This window comes from Schistocerca cancellata, chromosome 10, assembly GCF_023864275.1.
Source record: "Schistocerca cancellata isolate TAMUIC-IGC-003103 chromosome 10, iqSchCanc2.1, whole genome shotgun sequence".
NCBI classification, from domain to species: domain Eukaryota; kingdom Metazoa; phylum Arthropoda; class Insecta; order Orthoptera; family Acrididae; genus Schistocerca; species Schistocerca cancellata.
Genome location: NC_064635.1, coordinates 107,788,561 through 107,807,550, shown reverse-complemented (window position 1 = coordinate 107,807,550; position 18,990 = coordinate 107,788,561).

The window sequence follows — 18,990 nt, the reverse complement described above, 5'->3', positions numbered from 1 at the left end:
CCTTAATGATTAGTGGGTCCTATATTTCTAGTTTTTATACAGTAGCAGCTTCTACATTTTACTTAACTACAGACAGTTTTACGATTATTACTAGGCAGACTATTTCTTATTTCACAAGTTAGCATGATTTCTAGTTAGTACTAACTGCCTGCAGCGTTACAGTTGTGCCAGTGTTAATAATATAAACCTACTTAGATGCCTTGCTCATAGAGCTAATCCCTATGAGCATGCCCCAGGCACAGGCAGGCAAGGAATAGTTTATCGCTGCAGGTTCTTAATTTGCTATCCTATTCTAATTGTCTAAATCTACTTCCTATTCTACGTCATAATCGGTGCTTTGTCACTATTCGGGATCACCCTAGTCCCCCTGGTCCTGGCCGTGGCGGATTCCGACTGTAAAGTCGACCTATCCACGAACAGGCGGTATGTGATTGGGGCAGTGGTCGCAATCGGTGATTTCTAATTAACTATGCATGAAGGTCTCTCAAAAAAGTTTTTAATACTTTTTGTGATACCTCGTTTGCTAGCGTATTTAGTCTCTGAAAGGTCTCCTCTTGTCTTAAAAGGTCATAGGTGTTTGTATTTGGTAGTTGTCGTCTCAATGTCCCGGCTACATCATCGAAAAGGGGGCACTCGTAAACCACATGGTCAGGAGTACCCTCCGGTGCGCCACAGTCGCACGCAGGCGTCGCCCTTTCCCCAAACCGACTTAGATAAGTCGGATATGGGCCATGACCGGTGAGAAAGTGGAACAGTCCCCTAGTTGGCTCGAAATACTTCATTTTTAATCTTTCCTTGACATCTGGTAGGAACTGAAAGGTTCTTCTACCAGTTTCGTCCGACTCCCATATCTCCTGCCATAGATCTACCCCCTTCCCCGTATCTCCCCTTTTTCCCTGACTGGTGCCCCCATAATTTCCTCTACCTTGGTGATAATATCCTTTTTGGTCCAGTACCATGCAGCCTGTTCCCTAATCTTTATATCTAAGGGACAGAGCCCCATTATGATTAACAGGGCTCCACCTGGAGATGTTCTGTATGCTCCCACGGACCTTAATATCATGTTCCTTTGTACTCTCCTCACCGTCATGGCAGGCACCACCCTCGTGAGCCTGTGAGCCGAGACTCCCGAGCCGTAACCCACTATTGACGTCAGTATGCTGTTGTGATAGAGCTTGATTAAATGAGGCGGGAGGTGGAATCTCTTGTGTCCTATGGAAATCAGGTTATTTAATAATTGTAAGGCTTTCTGGGTTACGGTTTCTATGTGCTTTGCAAAGTTCCACCTTTCATCGATGATGATTCCCAAGTAGCGCGTTTCTCGTCTCCGAAGAACGGGCGTACCGTCAATTCTCACAGTCGGGTTTCTCATTAACTGTCCTTTAAGTAATACGTAAGTCGACTTGGTTGGTGAGATAGTCATTTTGGTGTCCTGAGTTTGCATGGGACCTGTGGTAGTAATCGAAGTCACGCTGACAGCTGCGAACCACCTGCATCCCTTCATGCCTGGTGTCTTCTCTGACGGCGATGTCATCTTTCAGCAGTATAATTGTCCACGTCTCGGAGCCAGAACTGTATTACAGTGGTTTGAGGAGTATTAAAGTGAACTCACGTCGATTTCCTGGCAACCAAATTCGCCTGGAGTAAATCTTGTGGACCCCCAAAGGGTTGTTATAGGACGTCATCACCGCGTACGCAAATCAGCCGCTCCTTATTTACGCCAGTTACATGATCTGTGCGTATACCTTTAAAGCTACATAGCTCCACAAACCTATCATCAAACTGTCGGATCCCTGATACACAGAATCTTTGACATATTTCTTTAACGATCTATTAAGTAGGTGGCATAATATTTTAGCTCATCAGTGTAAATATGAAAATTTGTAGAAAGCTGTCTCGCCGTGTTCTCTGGTAGTAACTCCCATATTGGACCAAAGCACAAGTTTTCGTTGGTGTAGGAACTTTTACTGGCTACAGTGACGCACATTTTTATACAAAAACTGAATGCTCTTGAAAGAATGCTCCACCATAAACTCAGATTCCATGGTTTAGGTATTCCGGTACGTAAAATGGACGCCGAGCATTTCAGAACATTTAAGAGTGTTACTAATCTTACGACAAGATTAAAAATTGATGTTCGTGGTAACAATGACCATTTAAGAAATTCTACAACAATAAAATTTTCGACAAGTTGCCGTGGACTGCTTTTTAAAGTAACATTTGAGTTCTGGGAAACCACCGTTTTCTTGAAGTCACGTCGTCAGAGACCACAATTCATTATTTTCCCCCAGTCAGTAGATGCCTTGCAAAGTCTAGTGTTCAAATACGGTAGCGGAAGGCAAATATCAAACACGAAGACTTAACAAAACTAATAAATGAAGCACGATACACATACACTTAACTCAACTACTAGATTTCACGCCTGAAAGGAACAGGCAGTTTTATCTCAACAACCTCGAACCAGAGAGTGTGATTAATGAAAATAACGATGACGTGCACCATGAATATTCGGGATAGGTCTGTGGTACTTTTAGTATCTGTTCTTGATTTTTTCGTTCTACTTTCACAATAATTTCAAAACCAGACAGCACTCAAAATGACACTACTGCCAGTAACCTATATATGGAAATAATAATAATCTTAAATATTAATTTAAAAAATTCATAACACCGCAATGGGTACATTACTTTTCTATAGGAAGTACAGGATGTTGAGACTTGGTCAAAAAACAGATCAGAGCCATGAGACTGGTGATATCCCTACAAACTTGATTTTCAGAAACTTCTATTTAGCTCAAGGCTCTGTGTCTGTACATTAGGCTCTTATGGTTCTCATTGTCTCAGTTACGCACGCCGATACTGTACGAGCTGCACGGCACAAGGTGGTATCTGCTAGCAGATTTTCGAACTAATTCAAAACTTCTGTTTAACTTCTCTATAGAATTCTTACAGCTTTTGTAATAAACATATCTTTTGTTGCACTTGTCTACCGATATTAGTTTCCGGCATATTTAACTTTGAAATCGAGGACTTATTCCGTGGAAACGCTTTTCGCTGCTAGCTTCCGATTAGAATTCAGGAAAAAAATAATAACAGAAAAACAGTACACTAATTTCCGATGTCCAGTTATTGGTAACTGGGGACGATGTTTCTCATTTCAATAGTTGCTTTGTCTCAGATTGTTCCTCAGGTCTGCTGTGACTTATACAGTGTTTATCAAAAAAAAATTATCCGATTTGGCACGTCTATGTTTCTGAAACTAATAAATATTTACAATGAATTTTGTTCTTTGATGAACGGGAAAGTCAAGAAGGTTTTTTTCATACCTTTTCGTAGGTGTTCAAATCCCCCCCCCCCCCTATCCCTTGAAATGCACGTGTATGTCAATGCGCACATAAACAGAGGCACATAAACAGAGTCTATCGTGAAGCCCTACAAGAATCACATACATTCAAGTTCGGTGATCCTGGAGGCCAGTTATGTACGGCTGAATCATTCGGTCCAGTGCGACAGATCCATCGTTCAGAAATCCTTCGATTTAAAAATTCCCCCGCTCACAAATGTCGGTTTGACTGCGCCCCATGCTATTTGTAAATGAAGAAGTTCGAATCAGTCTCCAGCTGTGGGGAAAAAAAAATTCCCAAGCTTATTGAGATATGTGCTTCCTGTAACAGTATTCTCGGCAAAGAAGAATGGACCATACACCTTTTCTCGTGAAACTGCATAAAACACATTAAATTTTGGAGACTTACTCTTCCACTGTACAGCTTCGTGTGGTTGTTCCGTACCCCAAAGTTTCACATTATGACGGTTCACCTCTCCATTCAGATGGAATGTTCCATCGTCGCTAAACACTAAGCGTGGAAGAAAACTGCGCAAAACGCAGAACACGAAACGTTTTCTGTTGTCCCGACAACATTTTTACTAGAAGTGAAGAGGGCGTGCACTGCTGCTGCCTAGCGGGAACAGTTTAAAAGCTCGACAGCATGCTCTTTCCAATAGTAAGTTGTTCACGCACGTACCTCAAATAACATAACAGTTACGATTTTTTTTAAAACTGGATGAATATTTTTGATACACCCTATATTTCAAGCACATTATTAAAGTATGCATAAGGAAGGTAATTCGAAAAAACAATTATAACTGAAATGTGTTCATACGACCAGTCGTATTCGCTGCTTGATATATTCTGCTATATACAGAATGTCTCTAGTTAAAATTAGTTTCAAGACGAAAAGAGAACCACAGAACCCCGGTTTATATGACGTCAAATTTGAACACCATATTATTGACGCAGGACGAAACGTCATGGAACAGAAAAAATTAACGCGAAATTGACGAGTAGATGGTACTGCAAGCGTCATAATACGAGGTGCATTCAAGTTCTAACGCCTCCGATTTTTTTTCTAATTAACTACTCACCCGAAATCGATGAAACTGGCGTTACTTCTCGATGTAATCGCCCTGCAGACGTACACATTTTTCACAACGTTGACGCCATGATTCCATGGCAGCGGCGAAGGCTTCTTTAGGAGTCTGTTTTGACCACTGGAAAATCGCTGAGGCAATAGCAGCACGGCTGGTGAATGTGCGGCGAAGGAGAGTGTCTTTCATTGTTGTAAAAAGCCGAAAGTCACTAGGAGCCAGGTCAGGTGAGTAGGGAGCATGAGGAATCACTTCAAAGTTGTTATCACGAAGAAACTGTTGCGTAACGTTAGCTCTGTGTGCGGGTGCGTTGTCTTGGTGAAACAGTACACGCGCAGCCCTTCCCGGACGTTTTTGTTGCAGTGCAGGAAGGAATTTGTTCTTAAAAACATTTTCGTAGGATGCACCTGTTACCGTAGTGCCCTTTGGAACGCAATGGGTAAGGATTACGCCCTGCTGTCCCAGAACATGGACACCATCATTTTTTCAGCACTGGCGGTTACCCGAAATTTTTTTGGAGGCGGGGAATCTGTAGGCTTCCATTGACCTGACTGGCGCTTTGTTTCTGGATTGAAAAATGGCATCCATGTCTCATCCATTGTCACAACCGATGAAAAGAAAATCCCATCATGCTGTCGTTGCATGTCAACATTGCTTGGCAACATGCCACATGGGCAGCCATGTGCTCGTCCGTCAGCATTCGTGGCACCCACCTGGATGACACTTTTCGCATTTTCAGGTCGTCATGCAGGATTGTGTGCACAGAACCCACAGAAATGCCAAATCTGGAGGCGATCTGTTCAACAGTCATTCGGTGATCCCCCAAAACAATTCTCTCCACTTTCTCGATCATGTCGTCAGACCGGCTTGTACGAGTCCGAGATTGTTTCGGTTTGTTGTCACACGATGTTCTGCCTTCATTATACTGTCGCACACACGAACGCACTTTCGTCACATCCATAACTCCATCATCACATGTCTCCTTCAACAGTTGATGAATTTCAATTGGTTTCACACCACGCAAATTCAGAAAACGAATGATTGCACGCTGTTCAAGTAAGGAAAACGTCGCCATTTTAAGTATTTAAAACAGTTCTCATTCTCGCCGCTGGTGGTAATTCCATCTGCCGTACGGTGCTGCCATCTGTGGGAGGTATTGACAATGAACGCGGTCTCATTTTAAAACAATGCGCATGTATCTATCTCTTTCCAGCCCGGAGAAAAAAAATCGGCGGGCTTAGAACTTGAATGCACCTCGTATGTTCACCAACAGACGCACCCCTCACGGCTATTCCTCAGTTTGCTTCCGAGACCCACAACATGGCTGTTTCCATGAAAGATCACGCGCTACTACTACCGTTCGTTTATATGAACGGTTACTGTGTGCCAGAACTCTGCGGAAGATCCGGACACTCAAGGAACGAGAAAAGGCACTGGCCCTATGTCTGCTAAGGGTCTGGATAATACGATTATAAATTCGAAAAACAGGTTCTTCTGAAGTGCGGTGTGGCAGAGGGAGGAAAGCAATTGATCCGAGGTCTGTTTCAGATGTGGCCGTAGCATTGCAAGAGGGGTCGAGCGGTGGTGTGGAAACATGCAGTGCATGCGGAACTGCCCGAACATTGGACATGGCTGCAAGTACGGTGCATAAAATCTGCATCCTCCACTGCTGTCCATACGGTATCACCTATGTTCAGGAGTTGCTTCCTGCTGGCGTGCCAGCAAGACAATTGTTCGCTGTCAAATTTCTCGCTCCTGGAAATTGACAATAAATGGTCATCTGTGGACAGATGAAGCCTGTTTCCTTTTCCAAGGACAATTCAGTACGCAGAATTACAGAATGTGGACAACGGAAAATCTGCACGCACATCAACCGTATCACGTCGTTCTGCAAAGGTGACTGTGTGGTGTGGCTTGAGGGCGTCATTTATCGTAGAGCTGTATTTTTACCAGGACGTGAGTCCTGCGGGTTCTGTTACCTGTACCGTCACTAGTAAACTTTATGTGAGTCTTTCGAGCACCAATGTCATCCCAACCCTCCAATAGTGTGGGCTTGTCGTTAGGACCATTTGCATGCAAGATAGCTCTGTTCCGTTCATGCACAGCCAGTGAAGCAGATGTTGTAGAGGCATTTAGAAACTTCTCGGATTATAAACCGTCTTTTCTCTACAGCCAGGCCGTCCAGATCACCTGATCTTAATTTGAGTGATTTCTGGCTGCAGGGTTATCTGAGACGTGTTGTGTTCACTGATCCAATTACGAACGTAGCTGTATAGAAGTCGCGCATTGCGCAAAGCAATCTGAAAGTTATCTTCAAGACACCTGGATCGGTTGTGGAACATACTGTTCCTCGATTTCTACACCTACATCTACATGATTACCCTCCCATTCACAATAAAGTGCCTGGCAGTGGGTTCAATGAACCACCTTCAAGGTCTCTAACGTTCCACTCACGAACGTCGCGCGGGAAAATCAGCACTTAAATTTTTCTATGCGAGCCCTGATTTCTCTTATTTTATCGTGATGATCGTTTTCCCTTATGTAGGTGGATGCCAAGAGAATGTGTTCGCAATCAGAGGAGAAAACTGGTGATTGAAATTTCATGAGAAGATCCCGTCGCATCGGAAAACGCCTTTGTTTTAATGACTGCCACTCCAATTCACGTATCATGTCTGTGGCACTATCTCACCTATTTCGCGATAATACAAAAGGAGCTGCCCTTCTTTCAACTCTTTCGATGTCATCCGTCAGTCCCACCCTATGCGGATCACACTCCGCATCAATACTCCAGAATAGGACGGACAGGGGTGATGTAAGCAGTGCCTTTAGTAGACATGTTGCATCTTCTAAGTGTCCTGCCAATGAATCGGTGTCTTTGGTTTGTTCTACCCGCAACAGTATCTATGTGATCGTTCCAATTTAGGTCATTTGTAATTGTAATCCCTAAGTATTTAGTTGAATTTACAGCCTTCGGATTTGTGTGACTTATCGTGTAATCGAAATATAGCGGATTTCTTTTACTTCTCATGAGAATAACTTCACACTTTTCTTTAGTCAGGGTCAAATGCCACTTTTCACATCACACAGGTATCTTATCTAAACAATTTTCCAATTCATTTTGGTCATTTGATGGCTTTACAAGACGGTATATGACAACATCATCTGCAAACTATCTAAGTCGGCTACTCAAATTGTCTCTTATGTCGTTAATATAGATCAGGAACAATAGAGGGCCTATAACCCTTCCTTGGGGAGCGCCGTATATTATTACTGTTTTACTCGATAACTTTCCATCTATTATTACGAACTGTGGCCTTTCTGACAGCAAATCATGAATCCAGTGGCACAATTGAGGCGATATTCCACAGACACGCAATTTGGTTAGAAGACGCTTGTGAGCCTTCTCGAAATCTAAAAGTATGGAATCAATTTGACTTCCCCTGTCGATAGTACTCATTACTTCATGAGTATAAAGGGCTAGTTGCGTTTCGCAAGAACGATATTTTCTGAATCACTGGTGACTACGTTTTACTAAATCATTTTCTTCGAGGTACTTCGCAATGTTCGAATACAATATATGTTCCAAAACCCTACTGTAAATCGACGTTAGTGATATGGGCCTGTAATTCAACGGATTACTCCTACTTCCCTTTTTGGGTACTGATGTGACTTGAGCAATTTTCCTGTCTTTAGGCACGGATCTTTCTGTGACATAGAGGTTGTATATAACTGCTAAATATGGAGCTATTGCATCAGCATACTCTGAGAGGAACCTGACTGTTATACAGCGTGTGGTTTGTGGTTTGAGGTTTACGGGCGCCCAACAGCGTGGTCATCAGCGCCCAAACGCATAGAAACAGGAACACATGCGGTGAAGGGACGAAGACGGACAGCGAACAAGGAGAACGGCTAAAAGACGCAGACCTGACGCAGTTCCAAATCCTCACATACAGAGGCAAAACAAGAGGAGAAGAAACGCACTAAAAAGGAAAGGAAACACAAGGAAAAGAGAACAGAAATCGAAGTGAAACAAGTAGGTAATCGTGACTGGCGGACCTCTTACCTAAAACCTGGGTGAGCCAGTCACCCAGCAGCACACTAAAATCTTCTCCCTAAAATCTGAGGCAACAATTTGGACAGGACACAAAACCGTAAGACCTTAACCACAGTCGTTGCGTCGTCTTGCAAAATAGAGGGCAAATCCGGTGGCAAGGAAACCACCGCCCTCTGGTCAGAGTATAAAAGACAGTCAAGTAAAATGTGGCGGACAGTAATCTGGACGCCACAAGCACTGCAGGTTGGGGGGTTCTCCCGCCGGAGTAAAAAACCATGCGTTAAGGTACTGTGCCCAATGCGGAGGCGAATGAGGTGAACCTCATCCCGCCTGCATGACTGGTAGGACGTACGCCATGGCCGCGTGGTGGCCTTGACCAGACGGAGCTTATTTTCACCGACTGCCAGCCACTCCTCATCCCATTGACGCATAACACGAAAACGCAAAAGTGAGGTAACAGCATGGAGGGGGATGGCACATTCAACAACGTGAGGGAGGGAACATGCATCTTTAGCAGTCACATCCGCCAGTTCGTTTCCCCTAATACCCACGTGCCCCGGCACCCAGCAGAAAGAAACCTCATTCCCCTGCCGTTGCAGGTGGAGTAGGGCATCGTGGATGTTCTGGACGACCGTATCCGCTGGGTACAAATGTTGCATGGTCTGAAGGGCACTCAGGGAGACAGAACAGATGAGAAACTTAAGACTGGGAACACATCTCATCTGCTCCAATGCCCGCAAGATCGCAAACAATTCGGCATCAAAGATGGTGAACGCCGCAGGAAGCCGTAACTTGACGACTCGATCAGGGAAAACAACAGCACAACCAACAGTCCCCCTGTTTAGAGCCATCCGTAAATACTGGTACATGGTGGGGATGCTGGTTTAAAATATCGTAAAATAAGGAGGTAAAAACAAACGCAGCTCCTCCGGTACTCTGACAAGTCTAAAAGGACGCTGGGCCTCTGGAGCAACCAGGAAGGCAGGCGCGTAAAACCCTGGAGTTGGGGTGCCACACGATCCACACCAAGGGACGCAAGCAAATGCCTGGCACGAATTCCAAATGGTCTCGTTGCCCTGGGGCGACTGGAAAAGAGACGTTCCATAGGGGGTCGGGCAACGGTAGGATACGCAGGTGAGGTAGGACAGGCAAGGAATTGACACACCCGTCGCACCATGAAAAGGTCCGCCGGATGGCGAGCGGCGGTTCTCCTGCCTCAGCACACAGTCTGGGGATGGGACTGGTACGGAAGGCACCAGTGGCCAGCCTGATACCCTCATAGTGTACTGCGTCAAGAATCTTCAGATACGATGGCCTCGCTGACCCATACACGGTGCATCCATAGTCAAGACGCGATCGGACGAAAGCCCTATAGAACTGCAGCAGACGCGCCCCATATACTCCCCAGGACCGATGGCTCCGACACTTCAAAATATTCAGCGCCTTCAGGGCCCGCACCTTGAGGTCTAAGGTGCGGCAACCACGACAACTTGGAATCAAAAGTGAGGCGCAGGAACCTCACAGTGTCGCTAAAAGGAAGAATGGTATCACTCAGACGCAATTAAGAGGAGGTAAAAAGACGTCGAGAACGATTAAAATGAACACACACACGTTTGCCTGCTGAAAAGGTAAAACCCGTCTTCGCAGTTCATGCCTCTAATCGCTTTATCGTAAGCGGCAACTGCCGACTAACAGTGACAAGACCGGAGGAAGAACAGCAAAATCGTCCGCAAACAAGGAGCACTGGACAGGACTCCGGATAGTGGACGTGATACTGTTAATGGAGACGGCAGAGAGGGTTACACTTAAAACGCTGCCCGCATCTCGTGGTCGTGCGGTAGCGTTCTTGCTTCCCACGCCCGGGTTCCCGGGTTCGATTCCCGGCGGGGTCAGGGATTTTCTCTGCCTCGTGATGGCTGGGTGTTGTGTGCTGTCCTTAGGTTAGTCAGGTTTAAGTAGTTCTAAGTTCTAGGGGACTGATGACCATAGATGTTAAGTCCCATAGTGCTCAGAGCCATTTGAACCATTTGAACTTAAAACGCTTCCCTGAGGAACACCATTCTCCTGCACGAACAAATCAGGTAACACATTACCAACCCGATAGCGAAAGAGGCGGTGGGAAAGAAAGGACCGAAGATAGGGAGATGGCCACGAAAGCCCCACTGATGGAGTTGATTGAGGATAAGGCGGTGCCAAGTAGTGTCATACGCCTTATTAATGTCAAAGAATACACCTAGACAATGTGGTTACGTAGGAAGGCCTGCGGGATGGCCGCCTCAAGCAGGGTCACGTTGTCTATAGTTGAACGACATCTCCAAAAGCCACACTGAGACTGGCTAAGGAGCTGCCTGGTCTCGAGCAGCCAAACCAGGTGACGGTTGACCATGCGTTCCAACGTCTTCCCGACACAGCTCGTCAAAGCAATACTCCGATAACTACTGGGATGCGTTCGGTCCTTCTCCGGTTTGAGGAGGGGATCAAAATCGCCTCCCTCCACAGGTCAGGGAACGTCCCGGATAACCATGTCATATTAAAGCAATTCAGGAGAACTTCCTAGGATGGCAGCAACAAGTGCTGCAGCATGCTGTACCGGATTTGATCATGACCGGGCGCAGTATCATGAGCCACAGACAGCGCCGAATCCAGTTCCCACATTGTGAAGGGGCAGTTGTAAGGTACAGAATTTGGAGACCGGAAGTCCAAGTGACCCCTCTCGATGGCAGTGCGGTAGCGGCAGAAATCTGGATCACAGTTAATAGTGGTGGTAGATTCCGCAAAATGCGTGGCCAGTGTCTGGGCAATGTCTCTCGGCGCCGTGAGGAGACATCCCTGATGCAGCAATGCGGTGACAGGTAGTTGGCTGCGTTTCCCGGAAATCCTCCTGATGGCTTCCCATACATTCGTAGAACTAGTGGAGCGGGAGATGGAGTTCAAGAACGATTGCCATGACCGTCGTTTGCTCTCTTTAATCACTCGCCGCGCCTTGGCCCTTACCACCCTAAAGGCCGCAAGATTTTCAGCTGAGGGACGACACTTGAAGCGGCGCAGAGCTGCACGGCGGGCTCGGATGGCTGAGCGGCACTCAGTGGTCCACCAAGGGACAGGACTGCTCTTGGGATGACTTGAGGACCGTGAGATTGACAATTCAGCAGCATGGGAGATCACGGCTGTAACATGGTCGACCCATTCGTGGACGCTGGCACGGTGTTCCAAAACAGCCAGATGGTTGAATATTGTCCAGTCAGCTCTGCAGAGGTGCCACCTGGGCGGCACTGGTAATGCCACAGTCTCGTCCAGGAGGCGAAGCCAAAGGGGAAGTGGTCACTAGAATGGAGGTCAGCAGCAACCTCCCACAGAGCAGAATCCGCGAGTGCTGGAGAGAAAAAGGAAAGGTCAATAGCTGACGACGACCCAGAAGCAGTACAGAAATGATTGGGAGCACCAGAGTTGAGGATGCACAGTTCTTCAGACGTCATGAGGCTTTCCAGAACGCGACCCCTGGCGCAAGTAGTCGTAGAGCCCATAAGACATTATGAGCATTTAAGTCCCCCAGAAGGAGAAATGGACGGGGGAGTTGGCTAATAAGGTCTGTGAGAGCCTCAGAGTATATTGCATCCTGAGGTGGTAAGTAAACGGAACAAATTGTGAGCCTCCGCCCCACAAGAAGGTCAACTGCAACTGCTCGAAAGTCCGTAACGAGAGGGAGCTCAGATGAGTGGTGCATGTCACGGACAAAAACCGCAACATCACCCTTTGCCCTTTCCTCCATCAGATCATCTTTTCGGTATACTGTATAGCCCCGTAAAGAAGGAGGAGCATCAGTGGCCCGAAAATGTGTCTCTTGGAGACATAAGCACAAGGGGCACTCTCGTACAAGGAGTTGTAATTCGGCCACATGCGTCCTGAACCCAATCAGGTTCCACCGTAATATGGGAGCCAGTGAACAGGGTGGCTGAACTTTCACCCTGCCTCTCTGCTTCGGAGGAGAGCCCGTACTGGCCGGAGATTTAGTCCTGGGGTGAGAAGATCGCCCCCAGCCGACATCAATGTCCATCAGCTCCGATGACGACCCAAGGGAGATGTCAGACAGTACGATGGCCTCGTCAGCGGACTGACCCTGACTAGTCTCCTCAGGTGGCAAAACCTTCACATTCGGCGTCTTTGTCTTTGGGGCCTTAGAAGGCAGAACCTTGTCAACAGTTGGAGCTTTACTCGCCTGGGCAGAAGGCGCCATATGGGGAGGGGCAGGATGTACCCCAATGTCAACAACCACAGCCTTGTCCGACGTTGTGGGAAGAACTGCAGGTTGCAAAACAAACGCAGCAGGACAAGTGCACTGGCAAACGCAGGTATTAGCGCTGACACTAGCAACCTGCGTTTGTGTAGCAACAGTGGCCAACTGTACCAGTTTCTTCAGAGCAGAAGCGAAAGATGTTGGAAACACAGGAGGCTACATGGCCTTAAAGAGCTTCCTGGCCTCATCCACCATAGGGGCTGCGCTTAGATGTTTTGATCTCCTGTATCTTCCGTTCCTCGAGATAGATGGAGCAGACCCGGTTCCAGACAGGGTGACTCCCAGAGCAATTCACGCACTTCATAGGCGATGAGCAATCGGGGCAGGTGGACCAGATTTACCACAAGTGGCTATCCCATTCCATCCCAACGTAGTATGCCCAAAGCGCTGACATTTAAAACAGCGCATTGGGTTGGGGAAGTATGGCCGTACTGGCAAACGTAAGAAACCCGCTTTAACATGCTCTGGGAGACTCGTGCAACTGAAGGAGTCGGATTTGACTAGATCCCCATCGACTCGTTTCATAAAATGGTGCACGTCAACAATACCTTCGTCTGCCCACTCAGATTTCAACTCGTCTTTGGGGATATCCACCAAGTCCCTACATGTCACAACACCCTTACTATAGTTCAAAGTGGAGTGGAGCTCGGTCTCGATAGCGCACTCTCCGAGACAGGTTGCTTTCCGAAGAGAAGCGACTTGACGGGAACTAGAAGCCTCAACTAACAGAGTCCCATTGCGCAGTCACTTCACAGATTTAGTGTTCCTGCAATTCCCTCAAGACCCTTGTGGATGTAAAAGGGAGAAACCCTCTCAAACCTACCCTCCTTCCGTTTGACAATCAAAAACACATTCTGGTTATCAGCATGTGCTCTGTTACGACAGTCTGATTAATCTCTAGTGACACCAGGCGCTGGAGGACTCGTAGCACGAAGTCGCTTTTTCGATGGGGTGTGTTTTCCTACCAGTGGCCCACCCAATCCACTGGTAGGGGGAAACGTAGAGGTCGAAGGGTCCATTGCGGTCCCAGGTGCAGCTAGGGAACTAAACGTCCGCTCAGGCAGAGCCCCGCGTGCCTGAGTAAGCCTTATACAACGGGGGTGCGGCAGGTGCCCCAGAGGTTGCCCGCTTGCGACTGTTCCACCCCAACAGCCATGCATTTTATAGGCGCGCAGCACACCGTAAGATTGAGGAGGTTTTATAGAGGTTGGCCTTCCTCGCAATCCAGGCGGTCAAGCCAAGATTTCAATTCCCCGCAGCACACAACATTCCACCGCCGCGCCATACGGTGGTCGCTGAAGCATGTCCGGGGGTTACGGTGACAGGAGACTGGCAGCGCTGACCAGTCCCCAGCTCAGGACCCGGGGGTCGCCAAACCCGTACTCAGCAAATGAATGCTGAGCCCCTGGGGGCGACTGTTATACAATCTGGACCAGAATCCTTGCTTTTATTGATTTAAGCTGATTTGCGACACCGAGGGTATCTATTTCTATGTTTCTCATCTTGGCAGTTGCTCTTGATTGGAATTCAGGAATATTTACTTCGTCTTCTTTCGTGAAGGAGTTTCGGAAAATCGTGTTTAAAATGGTTCAAATGGCTCTGAGCACTATGGGACTTAACATCTTAGGTCATCAGTCTCCTAGAACTTAGAACTACTTAAACCAAACTAACCTAAGGACATCACCCACATCCATGCCCAAGGCAGGATTCGAACCTGTGACCGTAGCAGTCCCACGGTTCCGGTATGCAGCGCCTAGAACCGCACGGCCACAGCGGCCTGCTAATCGTGTTTAATAACTCTGCTTTAGTGGCACTGTCATCAGTGACTTCACCGTTGCAATCGCGCAGTGAAGGTATTGATTACGTCTTGCCACTGGTGTGCTTTATGTATGACCATAATCTCTTTGGGTTTTCCGCCAGATTTAGAGACAGAGTTTCGTTGTGGAAGTTGTTGAAAGGATTTCGAACTGAAGTACGTACTATATTTGGAACTTCTGAAAACTTTTCCAGTCTTGTGGATTTTTCGGTTTTTTTTTTCTTTAATTTGGCATGGTTTTTTCGCTGCTTCTGCACCAGCGACCTGACCAGTTTGTATACAATGGGGAATGAGTACCATCATTGATTAATTTATGTCGTATACATCTTTCAATTGCTGTCGATATCATCTCCTTGAAATCATTCTACAACTTTTCTACTTTATACTTTCTACTTACATGATCAGATGGGAAGGAGTGCAGACTGCCTCATAAAAAGGCGTTAAGAGTATTTTTATCACCTTTTTTGAATACATATACTTTGTGTTTCTTTTTGATGGTTGTAGGGGTTACGGTATTCAGCCTAACAGCTACTGCCTTGTGGTCGGTAATCTTTGTAATCGTCAGGGTTATTTCAGCCTCGCGCAGAAAACGTTGGACACCATATTGAATATGTCTCGCGTCGATCTCATGAAGATTCGAAACCGATGTCATTTTGACTTTTATGCAGTTTTTGGTCCCAGAACAATTAGAAATCGATTTCATTGCTGCTTTTTATGCGATTTTGGGCCGTATGGCCCCAGGACAATTAAAAACCGATGTCATTTTGACTTATGCGGTTTTGGTTTCAGGACAGATAAAGACCGTCTTTTTTCCTATCCAATATGGTGCGACCCTTCCATGGTGCATGGGCTTACGTCACTAACAGTGCCACAACTATTGCCTGCCGAAGTTGTGCAGTGATGCATATTGAACAGCACGGACGGTGTAGTGTGCAGCTCAAACCATAGCCGTTGTACTGTGATTTATCTGTTATTTGTAGCCGATCTGATTTACTGTAAGACGCTTACAACGCCTTCTATAGATAAATTATTCTTTATTTTTATTTATTTATTTGTTTCTGCATGACGTTTTCTAGTGCTTCAGTAATATACGGTTCAAATTTGACCTCATTCTGCACTGTGGCTCTTTTCTACAACATTTTGAAACTGGAACGTTAATTATGGGCACCCTGTAGCTTTTTAGAGTGTAGGTAGCACTATTCAAAGTAAATCGTTTTTAATGATCTTCAAAAACCTAGCATAAGAGTGACTCGTCAGCCATTCAATTACACGATTAGCCACTATTAATGTAAGCGACGAGAGTGATCAGTCCCTTCCTTTATTCACTATTTTAATCGGCACAGTAGGTCTTTATTCACTGCGGTCTACGGTCTACTTTCAAGGTACGTCATTCTCCTTTTCCTTCTTAGTAAACGAAAATACAATTATTGTCGTTATTAATTTCGGTCCAACCTGATGGAAGCATGTAATGAATGTATCTTCCCCCTCACATTCCCAAGTGGTCTTGGCAATTTGATAGAAATCATATTTTTGTTCCTACTTAATTTTTTTGTCGATCACTTGGATTCCTGGAGCCCCTGTCCATATTCTTCTACTACTAACATCCACCACTCCAGCGCTTACACAGCTCATGTCAACAACAGGAGCAGATGAAAGCTCGCTCTATAACGCTAGCGCTGAAGCGAAGCGTACGAGAACTTCCTTTGATGGTCCGCTAAAAGATCGACAAACAGCGCTAACACGAGCGAACGGTAGCGAGAGGGAAACTGAACATCACTGAATGCAGTTTCCTCGCTCTCACCTACCGTTTACACCAGAGTGAATTCTCGTCCATTGACGCTAGTTCGCTTGTGTTTGCTCCGGTGTAAAGCAGGCTTTATAGGAAATCTGTTCTTACGTACGCTGAAACAGCGCCGCCACAGACGAATTTACTCGCGGAGTTAAATTCAATTGGACCACAGAGCCCGAGGAGCTTTAAAGCAGCTAAATTAATTATTACCCACGGGGCTTTCCCAGACCGTCAGAAACAATTTATTCTGTCGTTTTATGCTGGTAATCACGCTTATCCTGTGCATTACGTCATCGCAAAGTTCTAAACGACGAGAAAAATTCTCAGATGCTTCTTGTATATTAGAAGGTTAAAGCAAAAGACACGCAGAATAACAGACCGATATCTTTAACGTCCGTTTGCTGCAGAATTCTTGAACGTATTCTGTGTTTGAATACAGTAAATTTCCTTGAAACAGAAACACTTCTGCCCACAAATCAGCGTTTGTTTAGAAAGTATTGCTCGTGCGAAATTTCTTTCTTTCATGATGACGTGCAACAGGTAGATTCCATATTATTACATCTCCGAAATGCGTTTGATACAATGCCCAACAGCAGACTGTTAAGTAATATGCGAGCATACGGAATAGGCCCCAGATAGATGAGTGGCTTAAAGACTTCTTAAGTAACGAAACCTAGCATCTTGTCCTGGACGGCGAGATAAATGAATGATCTAGAGTGACCCAGGGAAGTGTGATAAGATCGCTGTTATTTTCTATACATAAATATGATATGACGGACAGGGTGGGTAGCAATATGTGGCTGTTTGTTGATGATGGTGCTGATCCCCCATGCAACACAAAACGGGTCAGATCACTGTTGCACAATCAGCGAAAAAAGCATGCCAAATTTAAAAGCACGCAGAATCCCCAAGTTTGGCAAAGTTTTGCACAAGTTCGAAATACAGTGCGAGCTTCAATACGAGATGCTTTTAATAATTTCCACAACGAAACTCTGTCTCGGAATCTGGCAGAAAATCCAAAGAGATTCTGGCAATATATAAAGCACAACAGTGGCAAGACACAATCAATACCTTCACTGCGCGATAACAAAGCTGAAGTCACTGATGACAGTACAACTAAAGCAGAGTTATTAAACACGGCTTTTCGAAACTCCTTCACCAAAGAAGTCGAAGGAAATATTCCCGAATTCCCATCAAGAACAACTGCGAGGATGAGAAAAATAGAAGTAGATATCCTCGGTGTAGCAAAACAGCTTAAATCACTTAACAAAGGCAAGGCCTTCGGTCCAGATTGTATACCAATCATGTTCCTCTCCGAGTATGCTGATGCAATAGCTCCCTATTTAGCAATTATATACAACCGCTCGCTCACTGAAATTTCCGTACCTAAAGACTAGAAAATTGCTCAAGTCACACCAGTAACCAAACAGAGAAATAGGAGTAATCCGCTGAATTACAGGCCTATATCACTAACGTAGATTCGCAGTAGGGTTTTGCTACATATACCGTATTCGAACATTATGAAGTATCTCGAAGAAAATGATTTGTTGACACATTGTCAGCACGGATTCAGAAAATATCGTTCTTCCGGAACTAGCTCTTAATATTCATGAAGTAATTAGTGCTATCGACAGGGGATGTCAAATTGACTCCATGTTTTTAGATTTGCAGGAGGCTTTCGACACTGTTCCTCACAAGCGTCTTCTAACCAGACGGCTTGGCTACGGAATATCGCCTCAGTTGCTCCACTCGATTCGTGATTTGCTGTCAGAAAGGCCACAGCTCGTAATAATAGATAGAAAGTCATCGAGTAAAACAGTAATAATATACGGCGTTCCCCAAGGAAGTGTTATAGGCCCTCTATTGTTCCTGATCTATATTAACGACATAGGAGACAATCTGAGTAGTCGACTTAGATAGTTTGCAGATGATGTTGTCATTTACCGTCTTGTAAAGCCATCAAATGACCAAAATGAATTGGAAAATGGTTTAGATAAGATACCTATGTGATGCGAAAAGTGGCATTTCACCTTGACTAAAGAAAAGTGTGAAGTTATTCTCATGAGAAGTAAAAGAAATCCGCTATATTTCGATTACGCGATAAGTCACACAAATCTGAAGGCTGTAAATTCAACTAAATACTTAGGGATTACAATTACAAATAACCTAAATTGGAACGATCACATAGATACTGTTGCGGGTAGAACAAACCAAAGACAGCGATTCATTGGCAGGACACTTAGAAGGTGCAACAGGTCTACTAAAGGCACTGCTTACATCACCCTTGTCCGTCCTATTCTGGAGTACTGATGCGGTGTGGGATCCGCATCAGATGGGACTGACGGATGACATCGAAAGAGTTGAAAGAAGGCCAGCTCCTTTTGTATTATCGCGAAATAGGTGAGATAGTGCCACAGACATGATACGTGAATTGGAGTGGCAGTCATTAAAACAAAGGCGTTTTCCGATGCGACGGGATCTTCTCATGAAATTTCAATCACCAGTTTTCTCCTCTGGTTGCGAATACATTCTCTTGGCATCCACCTACATAAGGAGAAATGATCATCTCGATAAAATAAGAGAAATCAGGGCTCGCATAGAAAAATTTGCATG